General features: G+C 36.1%; 1 long non-coding RNA gene across 1 annotated transcript in view; it reads right to left on the minus strand.

Annotated features, from left to right (window-relative positions):
• LOC140170678 (uncharacterized) overlaps positions 1–20332 on the minus strand; it is a 157865-nt gene extending 137533 nt beyond the window's left edge. The window contains exon 1 of the long non-coding RNA XR_011861567.1: positions 19936–20332. This is a non-coding gene — a long non-coding RNA (uncharacterized lncRNA). The remainder of the gene's footprint in view (positions 1–19935) is intronic.
• Between the last annotated feature and the right edge of the window lie 5635 nt (positions 20333–25967).

Genomic DNA, 25967 nt, shown 5'->3' on the forward strand with positions numbered 1-25967 from the left:
AAGCTGAAAGTTACAATATGATAGGGCGACTATTTACTAAAACCGAAGCCGTGCGTATGAATTTTGGTACTATTACATCAAAAATGTCATATAAGGAGAGAAAATGTACCATTTTGAAGCATCAAACTCTAAAAAGTACTTTTTTGGCTATATAATTTGATCAATTTCAGCGATTTTAATGCAGTCTTTTCGAATGCCATGAAAACAAATAGTTCCTCGTCGTATTTCAATGTATCGCCCAGGCCTATTAGTGGTCTTTAACCTATATAAGCACAAAGGTGCTCCAATCTCGGGTAAAATGCCATGAATGCAAACATTGACATTTGCAATACATGTTTTAACAAGAAAATTTCTGGAAAACGGCATGACGAGTAAAATATCAATGATTTTCGGACACCCTGTATGATGACTGTTTCGCTGTTTTTGCTTCAACCTAGGACTATATCTGGAGATTCGTATCTGTAGCCTGTCCTAGCACGATCAGATCAGATTAAGATTGATTTAGGGTTAGTGTTCCGACTTAGGCTTGCTGTTTAGTGTTAGAATTGTTGATTAGGGTCAGGTTCGCATTAGGAATAGGGTTTTTTTTATAGGGCTAGGCTCATGGATAGGGATAGAGATACGGCTAGGTCCGAGGATTAGATATGGGTTTAAAATAGAGTTATAGATCAAGTTAGGGTTCCGGCTTGAGTTAGGATAGAGTGAGGCCACACCACACAGGATGCTGTAGAGGCCCGTAGACAGCGTGTACACAAAGACTAGGTTTATTTTACACGTGACTATAGGCCTTACATGCGCCTTAAAGCTTAAGCAAAATGCCTAGCCTAGGCCTATACTGTATTTACACGTATAGGCCTATGTACGTTATTTAGGGCAAGGAAATCACCAACAAAATGTGCATGTGGGTCTAATTAACAAAGTGGCATGTCTATATGATCATCAACATTGATTTTTCATCATCATTAAGCTTTCTATATGTATACGCAGGCAAGCGAAGGTTGTTGAATTTAGAAGCCCTGAAATCACAGAAACCAGCCGTAAACCCAATACTAATGCCACAAGCCCCCCCCCTCAACCCGTTACTACCTCAGCGGGTTCTAAAAACATACCTTAGTAGTCGAAGAAGATGCACGTTTTCTTGCCAGGGCAAATACAGTTAAATATTGAGAAATGTAAGCAAAAAATAGCTAGAAAAGTCTCCATGACGAATATCAGATCCATAGAATTCAGTGTTTCTATAGGTTAAATACCACTAATTATGTATTACACGTGTTTCAATGGGAAAATGCCTGATTTCGGGTGGAATTTTCTCATATTCAGAACTCTCACAGTTCAATGCCACCAATATCAGGTGAAACTATATGATTTAGATGCCAAATGATCAAAAATTCAACATAGGTTGACCTGAGACTTTTCTTGTTTTAACGCACTGAACCGTAAACACCTTAAAATGACAGTGCGCCCTCGAAGCTGAAAGTTACAATATGATAGGGCGACTATTTACTAAAACCGAAGCCGTGCGTATGAATTTTGGTACTATTACATCAAAAATGTCATATAATGAGAGAAAATGTACCATTTTGAAGCATCAAACTCTAAAAAGTACTTTTTGGCTATATAATTTGATCAATTTCAGCGATTTTAATGCAGTCTTTTCGAATGCCATGAAAACAAATAGTTCCTCGTCGTATTTCAATGTATCGCCCAGGCCTATTAGTGGTCTTTAACCATAAGGCTATGCAAATTAATCCTCCATACGTCACTTGCACATTTTTACTGCGCAGATACCATGCGGATTGACTTTTTCATTAAATCCCATAATTCATTGCGGTTAGACCGGGGTACTTGGTACAAATGACCATCATAGTGCACTTACGTCCACGGTGAATTCACCGTGACCTTTCCAGCCATAAACCCGCTTATTGAAGATTAAACCGATATATGCAGTACTAAACCATTATATAGTAATCTATTGTCCAATGCAAATTTATTACCACCTGATAATATTGATCCAATGAGCGACCGAATTGTCTGCTACGGACGACTAATCCAATCGATAATGACTCTATCGACATGTACGAGCGGAGCTCCACTGACCGAGTTTTGGGATATTTTTCACTGGTTTGCAGCTGTTTGCTGCATTTACTCATCAAGACGGACCAACGTTATTATAAGGACTATGCTAATTATTTAAAGATTGACATGTAGAGAATAAGCCATAATTGATTCTCAGAAAGTACTAAATTTGTACCTATGACGGTTTTATGACAACAATCTTCCAAATACGACCAAAAAATGGCTACCCGGTGAAGCAAAATGTGCATTGGAATAACACGGCGAGTTTGGATAGATGGTAGGATTTCTTTTTAATAAAAATGTATGTTCCCCCGTTATTAAAGCTTGTACCGGGTTCAAGATTCAGATATTTGGAAAAGAATAAGTAACTGAAAGATAGAGCAAGTACTTAAATCATAGCTTTTATACTTTTTGATATATAATACTAACTAGTTCATCCCCAATAGCTACAACACAGCGCTACCAGTAGGGTTCAATTGCCTATTGTGAGTGCCCCTGTGTTGTGTGCATACATGTAGTTAACAATAACTGCATGATGTACGGAGACGTCTCGCAAACATGGGCAGTATCTTTGGCCTTCTGGTATTTCAATGACCCCTTTTGTTAGCCAAATTTGTATATGGATGGGTCTTTTTTCCAAAATAAGCCCAATTTTGCCTAACTGTAGCCATTTTTGAAATTTTTTGAAAACAAACTTGAGTACCCCCATTTGACGTCACGCCGACTTGCAATGCGCAGTAATGATGTTCGCTAACCGATGTGCGCATCGGCGTGACGTCAAATTACGATCTTGGGTGTAACCGCAATGAATTATGGGATTAACCGTAAAGATAAATTCAAAAGCAAGTGGAAGTTTTTACATTGTTGTCATCTTGTTATTCATTTATGTATAGCTAGTGAAACAAGTCGATTGTTGCTAAAATTGATTTAGAAAAAATGGCTCCAAGAACTGTTCCAACTCTTAGAGTTTGTTTATTTTCTGCGACACGGTTATATCCATATATCTCAGGAACCCTTTTAGTCCAATATCGATGAATTTTCATCATATCCTAGCCTGCAACAATGATAAAATGCAAAATAATGATATGTGAAAAATAAAAATTGATGTTGCTCGACAAGCGATTCAATCTTTTTCAAACTGTTACATTTATCAAATCGTTAACACTCAATATTGTTTCACGGGAAGTCAAGCAAATGGTTCGATGGGTATCCCTTTACATGCCAACCTTTATGAGCACACTTGTAGCATACAAATAGATTGATGTATTCTAATTACCCGCAGACGTGATTATCCCAATTCCTTGTTGTTGATCACCCTGTCAGCTGTATCCTATTATCTATAAAGAGTTTGAGCGATGGCCAATTTAAGGTCACTGCTTGAGCATTCTTATGTCCCATGGAAATGGAGTGACAGTAACAGGGGTTTAGGATTGAAATCCATACTTCAATCATAATATCTGTGATAAGGCCACAGTTTTCAAATCTAGTGTTTTACGTATATGGCTTTAAGGTATTCTGTCCTTGTATCAGTTTAATTTAGTTACTTTTCTTTCTTTCTCTCACACCCTCTCACTTTTTCTCTCTCAATCATTTCAATGCAATCTTTGCGTTCGATCTTCTTTCAATTGACTCCTTGTCTCTTCCACTCATTTCAAAAATAATAGTATTTTTCTCTTCCTTTCCAATCTTTTTATTACTTCTTTTTATTGCTCTCACTAAACTCCATTCCCCGGGCTTCCTTTTACCTCTATTTGCATTTGCAGTTTTCAATTTCTCTCGTTATTTTTCTTTCCCATACCTTTCCATTTTTCACGCACAGAACATACTTCCGCAAACGTTCCGCAAAATCCAAGCTTAAAATGGAAATTGATGTTGCAAACGATTCATTCTGTTTCATCCTGTTACATTTATACAATTGTTAATACTCAATCAGTATGGTTTCTTTCACGGGAGGTCAAGCAAATGGATCGCAAGGCATCCCATTACTTGCCAACGTAAACATTTATGAGCACACTGTTGCATACTCATAGATTGATGTATTCTATTTATTCAAATTCCTTGTTGTTGATCACCCTGTCAGCTGTATCCTATTATCTATAAAGACTTTGAGCGATGGCCGCTTTAAGGACATTAATTTTTACTTGACAATTCTCATGTCCCACGGAAATGGAGTGACAGTAACAGGGGTTTAGGATTGAAATCCATACTTCAATCATAATATCTGTGATAAGGCCACAGTTTTCAAATCTAGTGTTTTACGTATATGGCTTTAAGGTATTCTGTCCTTGTATCAGTTTAATTAATTTCTTTCTTTCTCTCACACCCTCTCACTTTTTCTCTCTCAATCATTTCAATGCAATCTTTGCGTTCGATCTTCTTTCAATTGACTCCATGTCTCTTCCACTCATTTCAAAAATAATATGTTACAAGTATTTTTCTCTTCCTTTCCAATCTCTTTATTACTTCTCTTTATTGCTCTCACTAAACTCCATTCCCCGGGCTTCCTTTTACCTCTATTTGCATTTGCAGTTTTCAATTTCTCTCGTTATTTTTCTTTCCTATACGTTTCCATTTTTCACGCACAGAACATACTTCCGCAAACGTTCCGCAAAATTCAAACTTAAAATGGAAATTGATGTTGTAAACGATTCATTCTGTTTCATCCTGTTACATGTATACAATTGTTAATACTCAATCAGTATGGTTTCTTTCACGGGAGGTCAAGCAAATGGATCGCAAGGCATCCCATTACTTGCCAACGTAAACATTTATGAGCACACTGTTGCATACTCATAGATTGATGTATTCTATTTATTCAAATTCCTTGTTGTTGATCACCCTGTCAGCTGTATCCTATTATCTATAAAGACTTTGAGCGATGGCCGCTTTAAGGACATTAATTTTTACTTGAAAGTCTCATGTCCCACGGAAATGGAGTGACAGTAACAGGGGTTTAGGATTGAGCTCCATATTTCAATAATAATATCTGTCATAAGACCACAGTTTTCACATCTAGTGTTTTACGTATATGGCTTTAAGGTATTCTGCCCTTGAATCAGTTTAATTTGTCTACTTTTCTTTCTTTCTCTCACACCCTCTCACTCTTTCTCTCTCAATCATTTCAATGCAATCTTTGCGTTCGATCTTCTTTCAATTGACTCCTTGTCTCTTCCACTCATTTCAAAAATAATATGTATATTAAAAATATAAGTATTTTCCTCTTCCTTTCCAATCTCTTTATTACTTCTTTTTATTGCTCTCACTAAACTCCATTCCCCGGGCTTCCTTTTACCTCTATTTGCATTTGCAGTTTTCAATTTCTCTCGTTATTTTTCTTTCCCATACCTTTCCATTTTTCACGCACAGAACATACTTCCGCAAACGTTCCGCAAAATTCAAACTTAAAATGGAAATTGATGTTGCAAACGATTCATTCTGTTACATGTATACAATTGTTAATACTCAATCAGTATGGTTTCTTTCACGGGAGGTCAAGCAAATGGATCGCAAGGCATCCCATTACTTGCCAACGTAAACATTTATGAGCACACTGTTGCATATTCATAGATTGATGTATTCTATTTATTCAAATTCCTTGTTGTTGATCACCCTGTCAGCTGTATCCTATTATCTATAAAGACTTTGAGCGATGGCCGCTTTAAGGACATTAATTTTTACTTGAAAATGTCCCACAGAAATGGAGTGACAGTAACAGGGGTTTAGGATTGAGCTCCATATTTCAATAATAATATCTGTGATAAGACCACAATTTTCACATCTAGTGTTTTACGTATATGGCTTTAAGGTATTCTGTCCTTATATCAGTTTAATTTGTCTACTTATCTTTCTTTCTCTCACATCCTCTCACTCTTTCTCTCTCAATCATTTCAATGCAATATCTTTGCGTTCGATCTTCTTTCAATTGACTCCTTGTCTCTTCCACTCATTTCAAAAATAATATGTATATAAAAAATATAAGTATTTTCCTCTTCCTTTCCAATCTCTTTATTACTTCTTTTTATTGCTCTCACTAAACTCCATTCCCCGGGCTTCCTTTTACCTCTATTTGCATTTGCAGTTTTCAATTTCTCTCGATATTTTTCTTTCCAATACGTTTCCATTTTTCACGCACAGAACATACTTCCGCAAACGTTCCGCAAAATTCAAACTTAAAATGGAAATTGATGTTGCAAACGATTCATTCTGTTTCATCCTGTTACATGTATACAATTGTTAATACTCAATCAGTATGGTTTCTTTCACGGGAGGTCAAGCAAATGGATCGCAAGGCATCCCATTACTTGCCAACGTAAACATTTATGAGCACACTGTTGCATACTCATAGATTGATGTATTCTATTTATTCAAATTCCTTGTTGTTGATCACCCTGTCAGCTGTATCCTATTATCCATAAAGACTTTGAGCGATGGCCGCTTTAAGGTCATTAATTTTTACTTGAAAAATCTCATGTCCCACGGAAATGGAGTGACAGTAACAGGGGTTTAGGATTGAGCTCCATATTTCAATAATAATATCTGTGATAAGACCACAATTTTCAAATCTAGTGTTTCACGTATATGGCTTTAAGGTATTCTGTCCTTGTATCAGTTTAATTTACTTTTCTTTCTTTCTCTCACACCCTCTCACTCTTTCTCTCTCAATCATTTCAATGCAATATCTTTGCGTTCGATCTTCTTTCAATTGACTCCTTGTCTCTTCCACTCATTTCAAAAATAATATGTTACAAGTATTTTTCTCTTCCTTTCCAATCTCTTTATTACTTCTTTTTATTGCTCTCACTAAACTCCATTCCCCGGGCTTCCTTTTACCTCTATTTACATTTGCAGTTTTCAATTTCTCTCTCATTATTTTTCTTTCCCATACGTTTCCATTTTCACGCACAAAACATACTTCCGTAAACGTTACTCAAAATCAGTATGTATTAAACTGGAAATTGATGTTGCAAACGATTCAATTTGTTTCATCCTGTTACATTTATCAAATCTTTAACAGTCAATAATTCAGTATGGTTTCAAGTGAGGTCAAGCAAATGGTTCGCTAGGTATTCCTTTACATGCCAAAGTAAATCTTTATGAGCACATTGTTGCATACTATTATAGATTGATGGATTCTAATTACCTGCAGACGTGATTATCCCAATTCCTTGTTGTTGATCACCCTGTCAGCTGTATCCTATTATCTATAAAGACTTTGAGCGATGGCCAATTTAAGGTCACTGCTTGAGAATTCTCGTGTCTCATGGATATGGAGTGACAGTAACAGGGCTTTAACATTGAGCTCCATATTTCAATAATAATATCTTCGATGAGACCAGAATTTTTACGTCTAGTGTTTCACTTATAATGGCTTTAAGGTATTCTGTCATATACTTATTTTTCTCTCACACCCTCTCACTCTTTTTCTCTCAATCATTTCAATGCAATCTTTGCGTTCGATCTCCTCTCTCCTCATATCTTCTTTCTATATCTCCTTGTCTCTGCCATTTCAAAAATAATATGTTACAAGTATTTTTCTCTTCCTTTTCAAATCTTTTTATTACTTCTCTTTATTGCTTTCACTAAACTCCATTACCTGGGTTTCCTTTTACCTCCATTTACATTTGTAGTTTTCAATTTTCTCTCATTATTTTTCTGCCATTGTATCAGTTTAATTTATGTACTCTATCTTTCTTTCTGTATGGGCGCAGTTTTGATAACTCCAACTATTCTGCTATTTTTTCTCTTCCTGAAATAGTTCATCATGTTAAGTCTCTTCCTTGCTTTAATCTGGGCTTCTTCTTAACTTATGACTTATACCGTAGTTTCGATTAACACCACCTGTTCTGTTATCTTTCCTGTTCCTGAAATAGTTCCTCATGCTGTGTCTCTTCCTTTTATTTCGCCCTGCATTATACACGAGATCCTATTAAACCCGTAGATTGCCTTTCAGAGCATCGACGACAAGGGTCTAGACAACTGTAATTTGTAACGTGTTGAATATTTGAAACCCATTTAACGACACAAAGAGACCCTTGAGATGTTAAAGTGCTTGAGCTCTGATTTGGAGACGATTCACGCCGCTGTGTTTGCTACTGACACAACTGACACAATTTTATGAAGGATATTAACTCACCTTTTTACCCGGCTTGACAACTTTTATTAAAGATAGTGAGTGCCATTCAATGAAAAAATCAGTCTTTAACAATATATAGTCAGTGGGATTCATTTAAAGAAAAACATTACATATAAACCAGAAAACCCTTGACATTTAAGGTTGAAACTACGCATGGAGATGGAGATTTAATGAACCCAATAACAAAGTTTTATTGATCTTGCCCAGTTTCCATGGGACCATCATAGATTACACACAGTATCGGCACCAGGAGTAGTGGCATCAGGAGTAGCGGCACCAGGAGTGCGAGAGCAGGGGGAGCGGCACCAGCAGTAGCGGCAACAGAGGTAGCGGCACCAGGGTAGCGGCACCAAGGACAAACATCTGACAATCGATTTTCGATGATTTTTTAATTCTGACTGGGGTGTAACGTTGGGGATTCCCCTTTTCCCCGCTGATTAGAAGAACATTAGGTAACATTAACATCTTATGAAGGGAAATATATATTAGGAAGTAATTGGTAAGACTATGACTTTTAAGTCATATTAAAAATTAAGTGGCGATAAGAGATTATGACTTAGGGTTTTATTATCGAAACACCGGTTGTGTCACATTTATTTAACAATGTCCTCAAAATTTTCTTTATATTTATGATACACAGCGGTAAAGAAAATTAAATACAAAGAAAAAAATAAAGTCCACTTTGAGTAGAGGTCATATCAGTTTAACGATAATATGCTACGGATATGCAGTTTTCATAAACCTCACAGTCTTAAAACTCATCCAATGTTTGTTTATCTTTAATTCAAAAGTAGATATCACTTACAGGTTTTATTTGCATTGTGTTCACAAGCAATATGGATTGCTGAATATCCATGGACATAGTACGTCATTTTCAGATTTTATAAAAATATATTTTTGACCTTCATTTGTGTCCCATATGAGAAGATTAAAACAACAAAATGTACCTTATGACAATCACTATTACATATTTTGATAGACATCCTACTCATCTGACCTCAAAATTGTTGTTATTTCAACACGTTAACCAAAACCATACTTTGCTTGAAAGTCGTAAGTGTTGTTTTATAGATAATTGCACACCATGAACGTATTTTCCCCACAATTATCATCGAATCCCGAAAACACGCTCCTTTACGTGGTATTTTCTTTGAAAAGATTTGGTTGTGATTTTAATAAATATTTTTCTATATTAAGTAATCATTTCTTGCAAGAACGATGCTTCGATTGGTGAAGTAAATGACGAAAAGAGAAGTAATTATGGTTTACTCAATTGTGCAGAGCGCCTGATTTATGTTATCCCTTCCAGCATTTATACACTTTATAAAGATAACTTGAAAAGCATCTTCCCGTATAGTCTCCTTTTTATACTCCTGTTCAGATTTTAAGTCGATGAAGCAAAAAACTGTAACGTTTGATTCTTTTGTTGAGTTCATGTACTTGATTCAACTTATAGTTTGGACGTATGTGATTGGTTTCAGGTCAATTAGTCAGAAACCCAATAGTCATTATTAACTCTATTACTTCCCCTAACCTAATCATATTCCTAACACTAATCAATCAATCAATCGATCAGTCAATCAATCAATCAATCAATCAATCAAATCATTTATTTCATTCAACAATATAACAACGACAATAAATAGCCTACACATTTGAATTAGCAGATGCTCAAAAGACCTAAAGGCCTGAAACAAACACTCCCTAACCCAATAATGGTAGCGCAAACGCTAACCTTAACTCTAGCCCTAATCCTATTATGATGCCCTAAACCCTAACCCTTTTCGGACTTACGGCCCTTCGAGCTGTTCCCATGTGACTGTCGCATCAGAATTTGAAAGTCAGTAGATTAATGAGATGGTGTATGGACAGCTGTTGTTAGGTACGCGCCATTTCTACGAGTATTAATACTTAAAGCTTCAAATACCATTGACCACTACAATAGCATTTGAGATATTTTAAGAAAGGATTTTATCTTGCTCCCTAGGCGTTTGACCAGTCTTTTTTCTTTGTACATATGTCCAGGTATAACCCATTCTGCCGTTAGCGCAATGCTTCACTGTTAAAACTTTCAGACTTCAAGTAGCATACATGTATTGTAACAATACATTTTGACAGGCATGTTTTCTCAAAGAATTATTTGTAGGACTGTAGAGTTTCTACCATATCCTTTAAGATAATCAGACAATTAGTTTTAGACACATTGACTAGTGGCCTTCTTCGAAACATAAATGTTATATACCTTTGATTGCCATGTCATTTTAGTATAAGTAGGTATGTCACAGTGGCTGCACAATAATTCTGCCACACTGCATGCAAGCATAACAGTGAATTGAAAAGCGCGCGCTTCAAAGTTGACCAATTTTAGAAAACATCTATGTCAAAAATGAATTTCCTCATAATGCTTCATTTATCCAAATTGTTTGGATTTTTAATATATGGTGTGTGAAGACTTTCCGAGGCTACCATCGGGTTCACAAAAATTAAATATTGTTTTGTTTAAGAGCTACTGCCTGTTTTTATGGATTTTTGAAGATGGCTCATAAATCAGTAAAGGCCTATTGAAATAACGGGACCTACCACCATTTAGCTGAAATATTAATCTTTCTTAGCATGTAAATTATTTTGTATCATATTTAAGTAATTAACTGCAGTTTCTTTATTCAACATCATAAAAGGTTCATACTTGACAAATTTATGGTGAATGAATAGACTTTCATTAAATATTGAAAAAAACCAAAATTACACATGCCTAATGTACATAATAATATCATGAATACATAATTAGCTGTAATTAGCTAATTTGCATAATTAATTACTTTTTGTGTATTTTTTGTTATCAATTGAAATAACTTTGTATACACATGTGTGCAAAAACACCGCACCCTGATATCATGTACAGTTTTCTATTGGCATCAATTTTGCATATTAGTTAGCTGAACTTGGTCATTTTTTCACCTTTAATTTGTCTGCAGATTGGCTGGGATTTGGTTCATTTATTATAATTATTCAATGATAGATTTTTAAATTTTGTTTTCAACAACTCTTCCTATACCTTTGTACAGGAGCCAACCGTTGTTAAACCGTGATGAACCCACACTTTTACTGTAGCGTATACGCGAACGCGAGCGAGACTACGCGTTACGCGAGAGCGCGTAAAATTTGTCATGCCTGGAACCTTTGTGCGTATGCCAGCTTACAAGTTGAATTCAGTATTTTTCAGGTAGCGGCTAAACATTGCCGTTTTATTCTGTAGTTTTATTGCTGATATCAAAAGAGAAATCATCGAAGTTAAGGCTGAGTGGCAATGATTAACTGACATTCCTCGTAAAATAATCGTGAATTATACGATATTTAGCTTCTTTTCGTTGTTGAAAGGGATTCAATCATGTTTCACTCGCGTCCGGCGCGTCTGCGTGGTTTACTTCGCTCGCGAAGTAAACCACGCAGACGACGCGGCCGCATCGTTGTTAAACGGTGATGAACAACGGTGAAACATGATTGAATCCCTAAGTCTTTAACGAAGTACGGAAAGATATGCATTTAATATGTGTTACTGAAATTAACGCTGCTTTTTCAAGCAAGGGTCCAAATAAACCTTCAAAATCTCGAAATGTGCCAATTTTGTCATTATAGCCATTTGTTGCAGGTTTTAATTCCATTTATGAGCATCTGAAAATTGACACTACATCACAATGCATTGACCGATTTCAATTCCGTTTTTTGATTTTTGATACTTTAATAAAGTTCATTCATGTAGAAACATTAAATAACGTGTTTCTGCTGCGCTTATTTTTGGGGTGATATGCCTAGTATAAGTTTCCCTGAACCATGTGAGAAAATTAACGGATGTGTGAGTTACTGCACCTAAGTGGCGCTGCGTTTTGCTCCGCTTGGTAAAAATCCAAGGACCGTGTATAAACATAATTTAACTCAACATTGTATTCCCTGGAGTAGTTCCCTTCAAGTTTAATATCGACCCATCGGATAAGACATGAGGATGAGCAAGGATGCGAAAGGTACGGAAGATAAAGACAATTTATAACGCGGATATTAAAAATTGTTAGGGTTGACAGACCCTCAAATGGCAAACACTCGAAGTAAACAAGTTCAGAGAACTACACGAATACACCGTTGGTACAATAATTATACAAGAAAGGACACACGTGATAGATGGTCTGATGTATTGTATAATTTATTGTTGCGTAAAAAATAAATGGACTGCAATATTATAGGTTACGTTTTCAGACGTGAAATACCACGGGTTGAAAGAGAGACCACGAATTCCGCACTCAATGGAGCAAAAGTCCATCAATCGTAACTGTTCATTTACACTGGCGGCGGAAGCATTAAATTTATAGGGGTGACTGCGAGCATATTTTATGCCGGTTTTACTAGGACATTTTTCATGCAAAAATGTAAATGTTGGTATTTGAAGATACACAAGGGCATTGCTTTATTTTTTATTACATTAGGATTTTCAGGGGGACATCCCCCAGGGAAAATTTAGGGAAGACATGTCCTCCCGCAACACCCCACCCCAAGCCACCCACCCCCTTTCGCTGCATATATGTTCATTTAATATGCTATAAAGGTGCCCAACAATTATTGCATGTAGAGAATAAAATTAAAGGTACTATTTTGGGATGTTATATTATATTTTTAAAGTAATGGCGCGAGAAGAGGGTCTGGTCACGGAAGGTTAATTTTATTGTTGTAGTTCTTATCAAACATGCAGCTGTTACACTGTTAATTTTAAATGCTACTGTTTCTTTCAAATACTACTACCGTAACAATGATCCACGAATCAGCAATCCACGTTACCAAAACATATGGGTTAAGGTTGTCATCGTCATTCTGGCTGGGATCCGAGTCTGATGCTTTTATATTTATATATATATATATATATGTATATATATTTATATAACCTATTTGTAGTGCAACAACCCAGTTTGCCCGAACACAAATCACACGGGAGCCGTCACAGAAGCATCTAGAACAGCGACATAGCAAAGGACATTAATTAACACGAATAGTGGCTAACGTGTAACGCCTCAAGCGATTGATACAATCATGTTTAAGTTCCATAGATTGGCTTTCGTCCGTTAAATAATTGATCTGCTTACAGATGCGTGTGCTTACTACTTGCTTCCACTTTGCGGCTTTTCCCGCTTTTAATAGGTTACGGTGTCGCATCAGCTGGCACGTACAATTATCATGGCCAACAAGTAAATTGTATTTTTCAAAGTCCAATGACTGTAGATCACGACGCAAATAACAACGTGGGATTTGACGCTCACTAGTAATATATCTAAATGTCGTCTTCGGCTAATAATGTAAGTACGAAAAACAACACTAATTTGTGTACAAAATATCAATAACATTAGGTGATAACTAATGGATAGCGTATACTGAATATCCTTTGGCGAATCAATATCACTGGATACCCCCCATCGATCTGAAATTTTCAAAATCCCACAGGAAAATCACCGAAAAACGGCTTGTGTCCCCCCCCCCATCAGACCCGGTGCCCCAATCATGGTCGGTGCCCCCCACCCACCCCACCCCCACCCCCCAATATAATGACCCACGCTACGCCACTGCATTCTATCTAAGGCCGACTCGTGGTGTAAGCGTTACTGACCAGTGCCGGTAGGTGGAGTGGGGTGAGGTATGGGGGAATTTTTTGGGGGGCGGGACATCCTAAGAAATTTCCCCCACCCCTACCCACCCGTTCCTCCTCTCTCGGCAGGCAGGACAACGAATCACTGAAAAGTCAAGTGTAAAACATTTAAATAATGCACAAATCTTTATCTTTCCAATGTAAAGTTCGGTTTATAATTCAAACTATGTCAAGCCATTTGTCAATGAAAATTCGCTCACCGCCACCGGTTGATTGTAATTATATATATATATAACTACTCTCCTGCATATTTTGAAGCTTTATTAAAAGAACCACTGTACATTTTGTCACATGTGTGCATGTTGATTAAGAAGTAGTAAAAATCAAAAACTTCATCAACACTCACCTGAAAAATCGTTAGTTGCATTCTCCATACAAAACATGTGTTGTCAATTTTGACCGGCATTCTAAGTACATTTGCGCCCTCAGTTTTCACATATTACATCCACTGGCTATGTACTGTGTGATACCACAATGTGCGCGTATTTTAATACTGTTAATAGGTACAAGAAACAACGCGATGTCTCTCTTTATTCGCATAAGAACAAGAAAATGATTGTTAACTAATTATTTGGTTCTTTAAGATCAACATCAGAAATCAACCACTAGCGAAAACTTTGATAAGAATTAGTTTATTATTAATCGAAGTTAACAAGTTAATATAGCCAGAGTGTGTTGATTTAAAGTGCAATGCAATAATGTTTTACCCATTGGAAAGGTTACAGCATTGATATGGTGGCATTAAAATGACAATAAAAGCCCCAGGCTGTCGGAGTGTTGCTATTGCAAACACTCAATAAGCCTAATACGAGGCATACTTCACACGGAAAGTGCAATGGAAGTACAAGAAAATATACATGTCCTTTTGCTGCTCCGTGTTTACACATTTGATGAAAAATTACCAATGTACATAATTCTAGGCAAAAATTGAAAAAAATGTTTGAAATTGAAACAATCATTATTCACGGAATGACACGGTAGTGTGCCTCGTGCCTGTATACAGGCTGTATCTTATCGGGTATCGTATGTCATATAATAGTCCTGTAATTCAGGCCGCAATTACGTCTATTTACCTTCTCGGCCAAATGCGTTGTCATAATCATGATGCTTATTTTAAGTAGATCAAAAATAAAATATAAATGTTGTTTCAAGGAAATGTTATGAGTAAAAATTTGCTATGAATTTGATTTTATTCTACATAACTTCGTCATCAAATTGTCGAATTGTCTAAAAATGACTTCTTTGCCTAATATGTACTTGTTATCTGATGTGTTGCATGCAATTTAATAAAATCAAATATTTTGTCCTATAGTCCTGCAATTCGGGCCGCAATTACGTCTATTTACCTTTTCGGCCATAATCATGATGCTTATTTTTAAGTAGATCAAAAATAAAATATAAATGTTGTTTCAAGGAAATGTTATGAGTAAAAATTTGCTATGAATTTGATTTTATTCTACATAAATTCGTCATCAAAATGTCGAATTGTCTAAAAATGACTTCTTTGCCTAATATGTACTTGTTATCTGATATGTTGCATGCAATTTAATCAAATCAAATATTTTATCAAATTTACTTTGATGACAAAAGCAAATGGCCCAGTGACAATTTCCCTCATTGCGTCTTAATGGTATCTATAACCATCAAACCTATTAAACTGAATTGCCTGTTAACGTCATTTCTTTTATTCCATGATTACTATAAAACTCCTTTTCTGGTCATCATCCACGTTCTATCACGTCTTAATCCTCTATAAGCTAATATCTTTAGATCAAAATTCTTTTTTTTTAATTTCAATATTTTGCACTTACATGTATTCAAATATGTAGAGCCAAGGTTAAATTTTGTTCATCAATTCTTGAAATTATCTTTATCATTCTGCTCAAGAAATTGTACAATCACCTGTGACCTTTAGATTTCTAACTTATAAAAGTCCGCTCGAAAAACATCTAATGGCACAAACGTCCACTGCACTACTCCTACTATCTTAATAACGCGATTATAACTAGCGGCTGTCCTGTACAGTGACTGTCAATCATTGTTCATCGGAAGTTTAAGTGTCCAAATAGCTTCTCTCGTCTTAAATGACTTTTTTTTTGTAGCAAGCAAGTCAACAACAGTGCCAGTTACAAAGTTCGTGTTCAATATCAAATACCTTTTTGTGTAATGGGAATAAAAAGGAATATCATTGAAGTAAATGAATTGGACCTTGTAGGAACATTTATAGTATGTTACATCAAAATATAAAATGCCCTTGGAATTGGAATGAGTACCACTATAATAGGTATAATAGATGGATGTGTATCCGGATATTTGAAGTGCTATTTATCACGTACACTATTCTGCTTCTAAAACAAAAAGAAATGTCTGTTCTCCCATTTATAGTCTCTCTCTTTTCTGCTACAAGCACATTTCTCTTTTTAATGTTACTATAAAAGGATACAAGGATGCAACGATTTTGCGGTTGACGGGTAACCGTTAGGGGGTGATTATGTCTTCGTGTATTTTATTATTAAAAACCACGCAATTTAGCCTTCACATTCACTTCATATTTCCTACCAGTTATTCATCAGCAAAAGTTGAACATTATTGAATGGCTAAATGTTCACTGAATTTTATTTATAGTATAGGATTTCCAAGCCTATTTTTAATACCTCTGTTGACATGTTGATGAATAAGATTAATTATAATATAATTTTTGCTTTTCATGCACTTATTTAAAGCGGTGTGACCGATCTACAACCTCATCCCCCATTTGTCTTCTTCAAAATGTGAATTGTGGTAGCCACAGCCTGAAGTATGGCATTGCTATACGAGATTTTGCTTCTCATATCAAAACCGCTGGACCAACACAATTCAAAATGTAGAAATATAATATTTTTAGGGTCAAGATCAATGAGAAAAGGGCCACGCCCCTTTATATAAATATTATTATGAATAATGAATACAGTAACAGAGTAGACGCAGTATTCAATTCACTTTCAGTCATAGCTGCGCGTTCAAAAGCAATATTACTAACACTAAGGCAATTATTAAAGAAACAAGAATAACCCCACTTAGAAACACCTCACCACGGATGCTGTGACCATTGCTAATCGTTTATAAATTTATAACGGTCCCGGGGGGGCACTCGCATTCCCCAGCTATACGGGGATGTGCCGCGGCGACGACCCCCTTTTTCAGAGCCGCTAGCCGTTCCTTAGACCCACTAAATTCATTGATTGCCGCTCTTGAAGCCCACAAATTTTTCTAGCCGTTCCATAGACTCTCAGATCACCGATCTCCGCTCTCATTGGCATTTTGATTGGCGTGTTTTCTGTCCTACTATTTCGAGCCCAAAAGCTTCAAAGGGAATTTTCCATCAATTTCTTCCCCATAGCATTGAAACACATTGTAAGGAATAAGGTGGATTTGGGCGGGATTTTGGGCTCCTTGTACTTTGTAGTAGTGGCAACACTGGTTGGTTGATTGTAAACAGTGATTGCAGCACTGCCGGCCGGCGAGTGCCGAGGCCTTCAGCTGATAAACATTTTGCTGGAAATAAATGATTTTGAGATCTCTTTTGGGAATAAAATTGCCAAATATAAGGAAAAGTACCTCAAATAATTATGTACACGTCATTGCAGCTGGCCATAACAGTGAATTAAAAGGTAATTTACGATCTACTGGTTTAGTGCCAATAGTGGAATGGTTGTCAAATTCTGCACACACCAATCGTCTCATGTATGCATGACAGTTCAATGTAGCCTAAATGTTTTTCTTTAGTCATTACGGCACTGAAAAAATATTTTTGTGGGTTTGTTTTTATGGTGGGCTTAATATGTAATGCTGCTCGCTGCTGCTATAATTATCAGTAGGCTATAGCCTAGGTAGGCTAGGTCTGCAGGGTCCAGTAATTTTGATCCGAATGCTGTTTTGCTTTGCTGAGATTTCCATCGTAGGCCATCCCAGACCAATTTTACATTAATGATTTTCTTGATCAAAGTGAAATCGATTCCTTCAAAAATCTGTGGCAAAAACGTAACGAAATTGAGCCCTGGTTTGGCCTGCATGGTTTAGTTCCGAGACCCCATTTTCAGATTTTGGCGGCTGATCAGTTCCCAAGACCCCCTTTTGGCTGGTTAATTAGTTCCCAAGACCCCTTTTTTGGCCGGCCAATCAGTTCCCTAGACCCCCTTTTGGCCGGCCGATCAGTTCCTTAGACCTCGAGTGCGAAACTGGCGGTGGCACACCCCTACCAAAAAAAAATTCGAGTGCCCCCCGGGATAACGGTACAGGTTAACAGCTTATAATACAGTGTGCAGTCCTGCAATAGCCGTCAAAACTGATGAACTTGTTAAAAATAATCCTTAAAATATCATATAGCTTAATTGTCCACCGCATAGAATCTCCATTTTTTAGAGTTACTACTATTATTGTTTGCAACATTCTAATAGAGTAGTTTTTATGTTAGTTGTTTTTAGCATTAACGATATGCATGGGCATAGCCCTTTATTATCAAAGTATAGTATATTCTACCTCGCCTATATTTTAACCTATACTGTTTGTGAGGCGTTCGTATTATAGTTATGCCTCCTTCAAACTTGAGGACAATGATTAATCTTTATTCCAAAATGTTCCATAATTCTTCAAAAAAAGATAACATGGAATTTTGCAATAGTACCTGATGCTAACTCTGTATCCTGGCAATTTGGGCAATTAGCCAAACCAGACTTGTCACCATTCTACATATTCTGTTTTAAATTTTAATATTTGGATACTGAAAATAGTTTTTACAGTATAATTGCTATGTAGGTTTAAAGTCATCTTTACTCCGGTTTATGACATTTAAAACCCAACTGAATACTGCTTTATTACTATTGAATCCCATGTTGGTGTCAGCACACAGCAAATCTAGGTTGATATAACCAAATTGGTACGTTTTCATAATGCCCGTCCTGATTTGAAATCAGATTAGAATTATCATGAACAAATTTGCCTCCGTTTGTAATGCGGCCCATACACGTTCAATTATATTGGCAATATCAAAGACCCTAGATACAAAATCTACCACTGGCACTATGTACTGTACACACGATCATTAATGGTGTACATTGGCAGATTTTAGCTGATTATGGATCGTTGATATTGTCCAATATAATTGAACGTGTATGGGCCGCATAAGACCGATATGAAAATTAATTAATCTACAGATATCCTCAAAGTCTGCAAAAGGCATCGCCTCCCAATCAGTTGATCATTATACGTACGATATAATATAGGTTCCGTACATTAATTACTATACTACAGAATAAATTTTGAATTGTTCATTAGTTATATAGTGAAGCAATAACAGCTATTGTAACTTATACTTGCCTCTTATCTCAATAAGTGAACTGACGTGATTGGGCTTTCATTTTTTCACGAGTGTGAACGAGTGTCGGTAACCATGCAAAAATTGATGCGGCAGAGTAAACTTGATACTGTGAAACTATTCACATCAATCAAAAAACTAGTTTTTCAGTGAAACACCTTATCATTTGGAATGCTTGTGTGCATGCTTGAGTGCAACAAATACATACAATATTTTCGAATGTAAATATATCAATAAAAAGGACCCTGGATAGTGAGTGAGTATCCGTAGGTGCTTGTTACACCACACAATGATAGTTTGGTGTTTACACATGTTATGAGTTAATAAAAGATGTATTAGATATAGCTTGAAAACACATTTTATTATTTTTCAATCCCTTGCTGCAATCGAATTGCTCGAAATAGAGTTTTAAGCTGTGTTGAGCCACATAAACATGCATATCAAGCATAAATAGCATTGGATAATTTGATTAAAGTATATATATATTTGATATGTGTATAAGGTATATTTCCTTATCTGTTAGTCCAAATTTTTACGACTTTTAATCAAAGTGAAGAAACAATAATCTTTAAGAATGATCCTCGTTTGTCTCTGCCTTTCTTTGACGTGCATAATCAGTAAACTTCGAGTGTATATTAGTAGTAAAACAATTTTAGTGCAATATTAGTTGCTGTTTTGAATGGCACTTACTCGTAAGAGACGTTATAATGATCCCTGGTTCCACAGCACACCAAGATATTGGCCTCGTTAATCACCACAATCAGCCGTATCTCATGTAGGTATGTTGGGTTCTGATACTCACAACAAATTCACTTTAAATGAAGTTCAACTCAATAACAACAATTCCTAAATACCAATTTACCGCACAGAGGTAGTCCACATTAAAATTTCCTTCTTAGTTGCGGGCACAGATGAGCAAGATCAAGATTGATGTAGGACACCGCCGAGTTACAATGATCTGGAACTACATAGAATTCAAACTGAAGTCAAGTCAACAATCGTGTGTGAATTTTCAATCTGTTCTGTATATAAGTCCTATTTGTAAGCGCGCGTAAAACCACCACGTGGTATGTCGGCTGCTAGATGCTAGTCAGCTGCGTACTGGACCGACAACCCACACAAGCAAATACAACTCGTGGTACATACAGATAGTTTTAACAATGAACTACCCAGATTCAGTGAAAAGCGCCAAATGTGCATCTGTGGCAGAGCAATCGTGAGATAACAAATGTTTCTGTGGTGAAAGTCTCAGTTACATCTGGTGAATCCTGTTGGCGCATTTTGAATGATAGTGGTGATGCTAATAGCTCCTAATACAACAGCACAATCAACGTTCCCTATTCGGTGGGCTAATACGTTGCTGCTTACGACGAATAAATCAAATTGTTCATACTCAAATTTAAGTCAGAGACACAAGTCTGCGTCACTGCGCGTTACTGATGAGTGTTTGAATTCACGGATATTTCATTTTGCCTTTCAAATGCTTCCAGTAACTTAACAATACCTCCGTCACCCCAACACACAACCCGTTCCTATGTAAGAAGATTATTATCGGCTTCTTTTACACCTTTGGCGACCCATCCATAAGACGATTCAGTAAATCATAGTAAATTCCAGCTGTCGGTCAATTGACTTTCATTAGCAATATACCAGAAAAACAAAACGAAAAGAAAAATAACTACATGTATTTGAAAATATGAGAATATTGTGGCATGTAAAATTATACAGAAAATATGCTGAATACTAATATTGTGAAAGAAAGTTTCTTGCCATAATCGCTATGGTTTTCTTGTGTTAGTTTTTGCTGAACCACGAAATGGTCTCAACCTTTATTAGTCTATTTAACTTACTACGAACTCAATATCTTTTGGGTCCTAAATTACCACGACGGTATGGTGAAAGAAGGAAAAGTAAAGAATATAATATTTTCCCCACTCAGGGGTGACACTCCTCATAAGACATGTATTAATATTCATATTTTTGGTCTTTGTCAAATTAAATATGTCCAAAATTCATCAAGGGTGAGGTCAAATGAAAGAATTAACACATTAGCAGCTCAGGGGATGATTAAGACTGGATCTTTCTCAGGGGGTGTATGAAATTCAAATGGAGCTGCCCAATATGTTCATTCCATTTGAAATTCATATCCCCTGTGGTGGATAGATTTCCAAAATCTTCCACAGGGGGAATGTGGATTTTAAATGCAATAGCCCATCATTGTTATGACCTTTCAAAACGAGAATGACAGGTGTCAAGCAGCTGGACAGCTGCTGTCCAATATGTACGGTTTATAGACACATAAATGAACAATGCTATACATAGGTATAGTGTTCATTTTGTTGTAATCGTATTATTTAACATATCTCAAAAAAACCTCTATATTTAAGAATGAGGGCTTTAAAGATTGGACCAGACATATCCGTCTCGTTTCTTAATATGCTACGAGCAAAACTATTTTCTTGATTGTTTGGTATTATCATCATCTGCTATTTACTACCTTATGTTCCCGTATTCTTCTTAAGCTGAGTTTATACTACGTCGCTGAGCGTTAGCGGTTGGTTTTCAACCAATGAGGTAGAATGCTTTTTGTTGCTTTGGGCAAAGCACGCTAACTTATTGGTCATATACTAATCGCATGTCGCTCAGCTATGGAGTATTAATTCAGTTTTACTCTTGGAGAAATGCCTAGCTCGTTGTAGCAGCCTTGTGTAGCGTTTCCTCAGGCATTTCGTCTGTGTATGAGTCAATTATTGCTAAAGCGTATGTCAAAATTCGACATGCACACTTTAAGATGCAAAGCATCCTCTGCAGACGATTTGATTTCTGATGTGTGTATAATAAAGCCTAAAGCATATTACACACCAAAATGTAGCGGAAAGAAGACGTCTAGAAAGCAGTGTCTACCAGCAGCAACATTAAGCTATTTGTTATCAAGTTCCTCTCTATTTCATTGTTGTCCTCCTCTTCTTCCTCTCTATCTTTCTCGCGCTCCCTCTCTACTTGTTCGATCTCTCTCCACTCTCCCGCGCTAGCTTTATCTATCTCACTATCTCTATCATTTAAATGAAGGTGACCTGATAAATTTGGAAAATCAAATTCTTTAAAACTTACGTATAACATAAAATGTCATCCCTTTCAAGCACTCATGTAAATGCGACTAATTCCTAATGGAATTACCGACATTTATACAGCGTGATATTGGTAGTCTACAGTGTTTTTATTAATGATAATCATTATGATCATGTAATATATTGATTTCAAGCAAAAGGCCCTATTTTTCTCATAAACATATTGAAATTAGATGTTCCAACTCAGTGTATTTCCGAAGATATCATCAAAAACTGTCTAATTAGTCTCCAATGTGGTACACCATATTTGAGACTAATTCGACAGTTTTTTGATGATTTCTTCGGAAATATACCGATTTGGAACGCCAAATTTCAATATGTTTATGAGAAAAATATGAGCTTTCATCTGATACCAAAATCAGCATTTTGATGAGGTAAAGTGGGGGATGAGATTGTCAATCATGTTACACACCTTTAAACATATCTACGAATACACATTGTGAACTTCCAGAAACGCTGCTTTAATAGCGACATTTAATTTTGACTTTAATTAGCCATATGCTTGTGAGTATTAAATATTAATGTATAGACAGCAAAGGACAATGGTATTGTTAAAAACTTTAGACAAAATTGTATCGTGTTTATTGAAATTTGCATACAAATCCTTTCAAACCGTAACAAATAACATACAGTTTCTGTAAAGTAGCTCTGAAATAACATTTGACATTTGTGTAGGGAAATATAAGTCAATAATTCTTGTTGTATGTAAAACGTCCGCACAAATTGACCGGTATAGTGGCCCTGTACTTACACTCAATATTAACACTTACGTCTTTCGTTATACAACGTACGTCAGATCAGATTTCAGCCAGATTGCTTGCACGTCAGACAGACAGCATGTAATTGTGATATTTTCAATTATTCTATAGATGCGTTATTCGTAGTTATTCAAAGTCCTTGATATGCATTAAGAAAACTTACAATTTGATAATTGAGTATTGTTTGAATGTTTGGCCACACGACCTCTGGAAAATGACAAGAGTCAGAAGACATGTTTGACAAACACTATGACTGCAATCGGTGATTTGATGATGTAAGTTCAAAAACATCTTACGTACAGGGTAGCATTTTCTTTTAATTAGTATACTGGATAGTCATGATAGTTACCAAACGTTTCAGGTCTACTTCTAATTAGCATGGTGTGTTTTTAGATGCTGGAATACATGTGGAGAAGTCCCTAATGCGCACTTTAACGGTTTCTCTACTGAATGTCGATTTGTACCGATATTCCTTCCCATAATTCCATATGCATTTTACATAACAAAGGAGATTGATTAACCTCTGAACAGTATCTATTGTTATGCAATATGTCTATTATTACCTTGTGGGAAGTAATTTAGGAACAAATCCAGTTGAAATTCATTCATATGTCCTACACAAGGGTGTAGATTTCAAATGGAGTCACCCATTCAGGTGACCCCATTTGAAATTCACACTCCCTGAGTGGAAGATCAAGGTCATGCCTTGCATATGGGGTGTATGGATTTCAACTGGATTAGCCCAATACGTGTGCTTGACACAGTTTGAGTTGTTTGCAACATTTAGTTGTCAATAAAACTGTTGTTAAGACAATGCAACACATGTGCAGCTATCGTAATAGTCCACGCATTGGAGTATAAGGGAGTTGCAACATTTCAGTTCCCTTGGTAAGTCGTTATTTAAATGTCGATTACGTGTTGGAAACTCAACATACTATATAGGCCTACTGCATCAATTTTGCAACTTTATGAGCACTAATCACATCAACTTAACTAATTTATGGAGGAGAATTTCGACTTGTGGAGCTGTAGACATGTTGCAATTGCATGTCCCTTACACGCTTCCGTTGGAATCTGATCCCTGTGCATGGAAACATTTTGTGGTCGCCTGGATGATAATCTAAGAAGGATGATAATGATATCCTTTTTATGAAGCGGCTTCAAAGCCAGAGATAGATTACATCTTTGTATCGTGGTACAGAACAGTACTAAACGTAGCGCTCTTTAAAAGTAACAATACTAGTATGTCAAGCGCTTTCACACCAAATCAATACTTTGATATTATACTCGTAATTATAAAATATTTGCAAATTCAGAGAGCCTTGCCTTTTATTGTTTTCAAACTAGCACCTGAAATATTCAACAAGCTGTATCTAAGAAAATATCTTCCCGATATTGACTTTGTTCCGATAACACAATTCAATAATTTGCTTCAAAACAGAGACATTACAAGTCACGTCGGGTCAAGAAATGCTCAAAGTGTCCATACCAAGTCCGATTACACAGGTTTTTTTAAACTCTTACAGGCTGTATCAAATAATGTTGGTACCCATCAGTTGTATAGAGAGTTCCCGTGTTTTGGGTTACCCGCCATCTTGGAGGGAAACCTAAACTCCGTTTACAATTTTCAGAATACCAACACTCGCGCAATAATTAGCAAATGTTATTTTGTAGAATGTAGCACCAATAGGGTCATTGACCAAATCAAAGGAATGAGGAATACGGCGGTGTGAATCACGTTATAAACACTGTTGTAGTCCGTTCCGCTTGAAAACACGGGAACTCTCTATTGTTTATTGAAAAGACTGTTGCTTCCAAATATCATGAATATAGGATCATATTGAAATGGCCAAAATCTGTAGTTTATTGCCTTTCAGATGTTCAAATTAGGTGCATCGTATGTTGTATTTTGATGTGGCAGTCATGTCCATAATCACTAAAAAGTTGTATTTTGATGCGGCAGTCATGTCCATAATCACTAGAAACTGATGAGTACCAATCATTTTGATACAGCCTGTATATAATATACATATGAATTCTCTTGTAGTGACGTTTTATAGGAGGTAACTAAACTCTTCGTTTTGTTCCATGGACCTTGGAGAACCAAATAAATGATGAGAAACTAAATATTGAATAATCTTTCTGAATAATCTTTCTGATATACAATAAACTGAATTATACTGAATGCGCCTGTAATGTCGTTGATATGAGTCTTTTGTTTTAAATATGTGGATTTACCTTTAATACATTAATATCACAAGCTGTTCAGTAGCATCAATAAATCACTAAATTTATTCATAGACTTTCCCAAACAGAAATGTTGGCAATTAGTAAAGTTGTAAGCTGAATCATGTTCCAATGATTTTTAATTTACCATCCAAAAATATTAGAAAAAATACATGAAAATATCTTTGGATGTAATTTTATCATGTTTTACTATACTGAAAAGATAACTTAAATTAGACGACAGGTGTATTTTAAAACTTATTCTAGCAAACAAGACATTTGCAATTATCACACTCAATATCAGCTACCTTCGACTATAATAAATACGTATTTATAAATACGCACTTGACCCATGGGCACGACATACCAAGACCAGCAAGCGTGACCAAATCCTCATGTCAATGACCCCTATACAGAAAAAGATAGGGACTCTTTAGTCTTTAGATAAATATCATCAATTTACACATGTGGGGATTCCGAATTTATAATATGTTATCAAAACCAACGTTTTGAAAGTATTTGCCGACAATAAAAAAAACCCGGAAACGTTTACAATAATATCACAAAGTTGAACAAAATAGACAATTTTGCTGCATAGTCTGGTGTTGTT

The sequence above is a fragment of the Amphiura filiformis genome, chromosome 15 (assembly GCF_039555335.1).
Source record: "Amphiura filiformis chromosome 15, Afil_fr2py, whole genome shotgun sequence".
Lineage (NCBI taxonomy): Eukaryota > Metazoa > Echinodermata > Ophiuroidea > Amphilepidida > Amphiuridae > Amphiura > Amphiura filiformis.